Source organism: Melanotaenia boesemani, chromosome 14 (genome assembly GCF_017639745.1).
Source record: "Melanotaenia boesemani isolate fMelBoe1 chromosome 14, fMelBoe1.pri, whole genome shotgun sequence".
Taxonomy (NCBI): Eukaryota; Metazoa; Chordata; class Actinopteri; order Atheriniformes; family Melanotaeniidae; genus Melanotaenia; species Melanotaenia boesemani.
In genome coordinates this window covers 35,398,627-35,406,375 of record NC_055695.1, presented here as the reverse complement: position 1 = coordinate 35,406,375, position 7,749 = coordinate 35,398,627, and the positions used below count along the sequence as shown (strand labels likewise).

The 7,749-nt window shown below is 41.7% G+C and overlaps 1 long non-coding RNA gene across 1 annotated transcript; it reads left to right on the top strand.

The window, feature by feature from the left end:
• Positions 1 to 6,629: 6,629 nt before the first annotated feature.
• LOC121653544 lies at positions 6,630 to 7,208 on the top strand. Its single transcript, XR_006012812.1, has 3 exons — positions 6,630 to 6,664; positions 6,750 to 6,829; positions 7,143 to 7,208. It is a non-coding gene; the product is annotated as an uncharacterized LOC121653544 (long non-coding RNA).
• Positions 7,209 to 7,749: the final 541 nt, after the last annotated feature.

Here is a 7,749-nt window from a genome sequence, read left to right as displayed (position 1 = left end):
CTGCAGCTTCTCACACAGCAGAGCAGGCTGAATCGTATTAAAAGCACTTGAGAAATCAAAGAACATGACCCTCAAAGTGCTGCCTGACTGGTCCAGATGAGAGTGGGCTCTCTGAAGCAGGTATATGATGGCATCTTCAACCCCTAAGCCCATTACGGTATGCAACTGTAATGGGTCCTGAAAGGTGTTCACCTGCTTGCTGAGGTGAGCCAGTAAGAGTCTCTCCAGGACTTTCATGACGTGAGATGTCAGGGCGACTGGTCTGTAGTCTTTTGGTTCAGCTGGTTGTGGTTTTTAGGCACTGGAACAAGGCAGGATGTTTTCCACAGCACCGGGATTCTTCTCTGACTCAGGCTGGTGTTGAACAGGTGCTGGAGAATCGGACATAGCTGTTTTGAGCAGGTCTTGAGAACTCTGGGACTGACACCATCTGGACCTGCAGCCTTGTTCTGGTTCAGTTTCACCAGTTGTTGCATGACTTGGTTACAGGAGACAGACAGAGTGGAGGTGGAGGCAGAGGAGGTTTCAGGAAGTCCTGATGTGGAGGGAGATGAGGTTGTGTCCAGGTCCTTGACTGAGCTGCAGGGTGACAGAGTGGAGGTGTGACAGGAAAGCTGTGGGCTCATGGAGGGTGTGTGGCTAGTTGGGGTTGAAGCAGGAGATGAGCTAAACCTATTGAAGAACATGTTCAGTTCATTCGCTCTGTCCAGACCTCCATCGGTCTGATCCTCCTTTATCCCGAAGCCAGTGATCTTCTTCATTCCTGACCACACATCCCTCACATTGTTTTTCTGAAGCTTACTTTCCAACTTCTTCCTGTAGTCCTCCTTGCACTTCTTCGTTTGTGTTTAAGTTGTTTTTGTGTGGACTTCAATAACTCCCTGTCTCCATCCCTAAAAGCTTTCTTTTTGATGTTCAGCAGCTTTTTCAGGTCACTGGTGATCCAGGGTTTGTTATTGGGGAAGCACCTCACTGTTCTTGTTGGAACGGTGCTGTCCACACAGAAGTTAATATAATCTGTCACACACTCAGTCAAGGCATTGATGTCATCTCCATGAGGTTCACATAGGACGTTCCAGTCTGTAGCCTCGAAGCATCCTCTCAGAGCATCTTCAGCTTCATTAGACCAGGTTCTAATAGCCTTTCTAATGACTGGTTGTTGCTGAACGATGGGCTTGTAGGAGGAGGAGAGAAGAACTAGGTTATGGTCTGATCTTCCTAAAGGTGGCAGGGCAAAGGAGCTGTATGCATTTTTAATATTTGCATAAAATAAGTCCAACGTTTTGTTTTCTCTGGTGGAGCAGCTGACAAACTGTTGGAAAGTTGGTAGAGTTGCAGAGAGGGAGATGTTGTTAAAATCTCCAGAGATCGCCACAAATGCGTTTGGATGTTGTGTTTGAAGCCTGGCCACTACAGAGTTAATGACATCACAGGCTGCGTCTGGAGCGGTACCAGGTAATATATATACCGCTACCAGAATAACGCATGTGAACTCTCTGGGTAAATAATACGGGCGGAGACTCACAGCTAGCAGTTCAATGTCTCTTGTGCAGATCTTCTCTTTAACAGTGACATGTTCAGGATGACACCAGCGCTGGTTTACCAGCACCGCAATTCCACCTCCCTTCAACTTCCCGCTGAGTTGTTTATTGCGGTCTGCACGGACCGTCCTGAAGCCGTGTACAGACGCATTACAGTCTGGGATGTGTTCATGCAGCCATGTCTCGGTGAAGCACATAATACTGCACTCTCTGTATTCTTTAAGAGACCTGGTTAGCACCTGAAGTTCATCAATTTTGTTAGCTAGCGATCTCACGTTTCCCATAACAACCGTTGGAAGAAACGGTTTGAATCGCCACCGTTTTTCTCTCTGCCTCGCTCCTGCCCTGCATCCTCTTCTCTTTCTTTTCAACTCCGTTGGGATTTGAAGTGTTGTTTCACTGATAATCTTGAGTTTGGAGAGTTTATCAGTTGATCCCGATGGTAAACAAGTCTCGTTGCCATGGAGACTCACAATAACAAGTCTTGCAAAAACAGAAAAATATTCAGAAAAATCTCCCGTATAGCACAGCCTCTGACCAGCGTGAAAAATCAACCCGAACAGACACAGATTGACAGCTGATGTCTTAAAAAAGACGGCTATATTGCAAAAAATCACGAGTTAAAAACAGAGCTACTACAATTGCTGCTGCCACCTAGCGGCGCATTCTAGAATATGTGTTGACTCATATAAAACAATATGAATATGTTCGTTCGGGCAGACAGCGACCCCAAGATGATGACAATAATAATAATAATAATAATAATAATAAGATAGATAGATAGATAGATAGATAGATAGATAGATAGATAGATAGATAGATAGATAGATAGATAGATAGATAGATAGATAGATAGAAATAAAAGCCTAGTGGGTAACAAGTAACCAGGATTATAATGATTGTTCACAGTGATCACAGTGCTGTGAACTGTTCATAGCTATTATTCCTTGCTGGCTAAGTTACGTTGAATGTCTGGAATTTATCTGTGCCAAGCCGTCATATAACATGGTGAACAACTTAATCTGCCAAAGTGGAAAATCAGCATTTTCATTCAGATTTTTCCAGTGGGTAGGTCATTTTGTGCAGTTTTCTCAATAGTAAATGTAAATGGAGTCTAGAAAAGTTGTTTCATCAGTACAGCGCAGGAAAACTTCTAATATTCTATTTCCTTACACAGCTGCTGTTACTGAATCACCACAAGGTGGCAGAATACATGAGGGACATGGACTGGACTTTTGGCAGGCTACGCATACTGAAGACTTTATTCCATGTGGGAATGCCAAAGATTGAACAATATACCATCCACTCCAATGTACAAAGGAAGCTGTTGCCACAGTTTCCACAACAGTGCCTGATATGGAGCCTGAGTGAAATTAGGGTGTAATCAAGACCTGTTTCTATGTTTATATCACCATAGAATAAAACTATTTGTCATGTCAGTATTGATGAACGTTTAAAAGTCCATTTAATAATTTACTACACTAGAATGAAACTCCTGATTACGTTAATACTTAAATTAACTGGCTTTCCCACAGGAATCCTGGTAATAACCAAAAACACAACAGCTTGATTTTGATGGTGCACAAGCTCTTTAAGGTAGTTACCACTTGTATGGGAGATGATGTTAAATATGAAAGGCTGCTGGCAACAGCTGATGAAAACTAAGTGTATGCTGGTTTTACAGTGTATGCTAGTCTAACAGATGTAGCTGTCGAACGTATGCCGATCTGACAACGTATGCTAAACTGACAGAACATGGGCAGACAGACCAAGTGTTTGGGAGAGGACAAAATGGACAGAGGTGTACAGGAGGACATGGATGCTGAAGTGCTGCTTCAGTGCCATGATTATGATGTGAAACCAGAACCAGGAGCTTTAGGTACAGTGCACAAAATCATGGGGCTCAATATGTTTTTCACTTTTAAGGTTTGCCAGTTACCGTCATCTACTGACATTTTGGCATCACACTGAACAAAGAGCTGGTACACATCATCTGCCTCCAGTGCAGCAGTTCCTGACAAGGCCACGGATCCACTGCATCGACCAGTAGGAATAGTTTATAATTCAAGTTTTTGGTTTAACTTTTAAAACAGCTTTCTGCCAAGTAGCCCTTGAAAACACTGTTTTTCATTTTAATAAAGTTAAAATTTTCTTTTAAATGACCACTATCCCTTCTTCACTTCACCAGAACCAATGTCTTCCAACAATTGTTGAATAGTTTCAGTTCTTGCTGTACCTGTCTCTCGGTCTGAAGGAGAAAGATCTCAGTGACCGTTTCAAAGTTCATCAGTCCACTGTAAGCAGGATCATTACAACCTGGATCAATTCTTTGTACACTTGGCGAAGTTGGGATATGGATGTCTCCTGACATGATTAAAGCCACAATGCCAAACGTGTTTGGAAAGTACTCTGACACCCCAGTAATTATTGACTTTACAGAGATGAAATGTCACATACCTTCATCTTTTCTCTTACAGAGTGAGATGTTTTTACAGTACAAATCCCACTCTGCCATGAAAGGAATGTGTCCCCACATGGTGCTATCAATCCTGCTTCTTCGTTGGATTCTGGCTCTGTTAGTAACAAAGAATTGTTTAGGCAATCTGGCATTATCCAGCTTCTGGAAAAAGATATGGCCATTATGGAGAATTTTAGAATAAATGACCTGGTGCCCTTCAAAGTTTACAAACCACCTTTTCTCACTAAAAACTCAAAGCTATCACATGACGTGCTGTTCACTCAGGACTTTGCATGGTTAAGGATACAAGTGGAAAGGGCCAATAAGGAGAACAAATTATTTGACACCATCATCCCCTGAACCTTTGAGGCAGTGTCAACCAGCTTTTTGCAGTAACCTGCCTCCTGAGTAACTATGAAAACAAACCCCCGGTCAAAACTTGGGCCAAGGTACTGACAGCAGGTTAAGTTGCACATGGGGTGATCAGATAGCTCAGTGGTGCCCTACTAGTTTACAGAACAATAACATGTTTGAAAATGCCATTTAGACAGGGACCAGTGATAACACCCTGCTGACGCAGTCTGATTGGCTGAGACACCTGCGCTGCAGAGTGGGTGATGACTTTGCCTAATTGCCCAAAATGCAGAGACAGCATCTTTGTGGACCTGCAGTTTCATCTAACAGGATTGGAGGATGTGATAGACATCCTCCAGCCTGTCATCAGGGGATAGAGTTTTGTTGTTTTTAATCTCAACTGGTGCTTTTTCTGTTCAGTTATAAAGTTATGGTTAAGTTGGTTCTAAGCATTTGTTTATATTGAAATGAAAAGTTTGGTTATTTCTTTTCAAACTGGTTGTGGTCTCTCCTTCATGTTGTTATCAACACAAGCCTGGCACAGAAACCAGTAACTACAGGTACATTTTGAATCTGTCGTTACTGTTAGAGTGTTTATGAATAAAGCCGTTGTGTTTTTCGTTATTACCAGGATATAAATTCCACACGTTCAACGTAACTTAGCCAGCAAGGAATAATAGCTATGAACAGTTCACAGCACTGTGATCACTGTGAACAATCATTATAATCCTGGTTACTTGGTTACCTGGTTACCCACTAGGCTTTAATTTCTATCTATCTATCTATCTATCTATCTATCTATCTATCTATCTATCTATCTATCTATCTATCTATCTATCTATCTATCTATCTATCTATCTATCTATCATTATCTTATTATTACTATTGTCATCATCTTGGGGTCGCTGTCTGCCCGAACGAATATATTCATATTGTTTTGTATGAGTCAACACAGTATGTGCTTGCACGATGCTACATGTTAATCTAGGCTTTTAATTTCAAAGAAATATTCTAGCTTCCGGGCCGCCTGTTAACATGTCTTCATCTTTCTATGGGCTTTATGCGCAGTCTCTTCCTGTTCACGATAAGCCAGCCCAACTACTTCCGGTTGACAGCTGCCAAAGCGGTGAATATGGTGTTTTTTACCCGTTGTCTTCAAGACTTGCCTCGCATCAACGGACGATGTCCACAGGATTTTCCAGAAGCATACGACGACGTCCGCAAGCAAGCGGATTAAAGGCTTTAAGTTGTTTATCACCAACTTTATACACGATTATGAAGGTAAGTGTTTCGCTAACAGTGGTAGCTCGAAGGTAGCATCATAAGAAGACAGGCAGCTAGTCAACGTGTTAATGTGATTAGGACACCGTGTAGTAAGAACAGTAAATATTAAGCTCACATTTTACACAGAAATATGTTTGGTCTGTTTTTGACATATAGTAATGCTTTGCTACTTATATTGTGTGTTCTTTGGTTAGCACCATTTGCTAATAAGTCACTACTGCTTCTCTTCCTCAGTTTCCCACAAGAGTGAGACAGAAGTGACAGTGAGGGCAAAGTGCTTCAGATCCATGAAAAAGAGCCAGAAGCCGCATTCATTGAGTGTAGGGAAATGGGAGCAGCGGGAAGAATTTACTTATTAAATATCACCTCAAACGGCAGTTAGTTGCAGTCCTGGGTTTTGATGCTGCTGTAATTTTTGCTGTTAATGTCTGTCGTTCAGAGGCATTTTCTACTCTGGTTTATTAATGTGATGGGAACTATGTAGCTCTAAATTTATTGTCAGGAGTTTTTTTTTCATGTAGACGAAATAAGGGGAAACGATGCATATTAATGAACATTCAGTCAAATGTAAATATAGCTCAAGGCTAATTTCCATCTGTAGACCCCCTGGCAGGTTAATGGTACTACAGAAATGCACACTAGACAAAAATAATTCAGTATTTTATATCTATTCAGTATTTTAACATATAAGAATATTTGGCTAAAACATATAACAAGTTTAACAACTTTAGTTGCTGTGTTTTTATAAGTCATACCAGTTTTAGGGCTATCATTCACTGCATGGATATAAAACCACTTCACATGGTACTGTTTCTATCAACTTCTTTTACAGGTGGTTCTCAAAGACACTAAACCTGTTGAGCTGCTGACGTACCAGTGTTCATGTGTTGCTGGGCTTGCCCTGTGCAGTCATGTTGCAGCCTTGCTGTATCAGTCTGCTGATTACAGCCAGAAGGGACTTACAGCTGTACCCCCAACACAAAGCTGCACACATTCTGAACAGCAGTGGCACAAACCTCGTACTCAGGTGAAAAATCCAAATTTTTTTAACATAATGTTGTTAGTTACACACATAGAAAAACCTCATCTTTAACTTTTACATTTCTTTACAGGGCTTCAAACCTGGTCCGACCAATCAGATGGTGATAGTATCAGCAAGACCCAAAGAAAGAAGACTGGCTGAAGGAATCCGGTAATACATTACACATAGAATAGTTCATTTATTTTCCTTTGTCTGTTTCATTGAATTTCCCTTTATAAGCATGCACACATGCACACTCTTCTTCTTATCGCACACAGCTTGTTAACAGTGAGGCACAAGAGAAGGCATAGATGCAGTGAGTACATAGTACATGGTAGATGATACCAAACCAACAAGCAGCGTGAACAACTTCTTAAGAATAAAGTCTACTCCAAAGTTTGGCAGGTCAGAAGGTTAAACTGAATTGATCTCATAAAATATTTGACTGAACATGTAAAACAATTACGCTATGTTGTAATTGCAGGAGTAATTTATACAAAGCAGCCTCAAACCTGACCTGCGAGCTCCCAGACATGACTGTGCTTCACCTGAACGAGGCCTATGAACAGATGCCAAGGGACACTGCTCCACTTATAACCACCGTGGGGATTTCAGGGGCTATACCACTGGTGGATAGTGCCTTTGGCAAAGTTCAAGAAGGAAGTGTCCTCTCCTATCTCCTCCCAGCATGGAGCCCACCTAAAACGTGTTTGCATTCCACTGCAACACCACGACCATCTGTACCTCCCTCTAATTACTTCTTGGGCCCCACCAAGTGCTGCTTTGTACTGAGCCATCATCAGCAACTCCACATGGTGTCTCTGGAAACATCACATGACATGGCCCACCGAACTGAGGAGAGCACAAGGCAGCAAAGCTCTCTGCAGGAATGGCACCTCTTAAGGAGGCTGCGTGTGACATCCTCTAGATTTAGGTATGTGCACTTTTCACCCAACAGGATATATAGTTGTAAACAAACATGATGATCCTGTCGGAATAAGAAACTGTGTTAAATATGATTTTGTTTTTAAAACTTTGCCTTCATATAAACATCTTTTTTAGAAACCGCAGCCTAGCAGACCTTATGCATT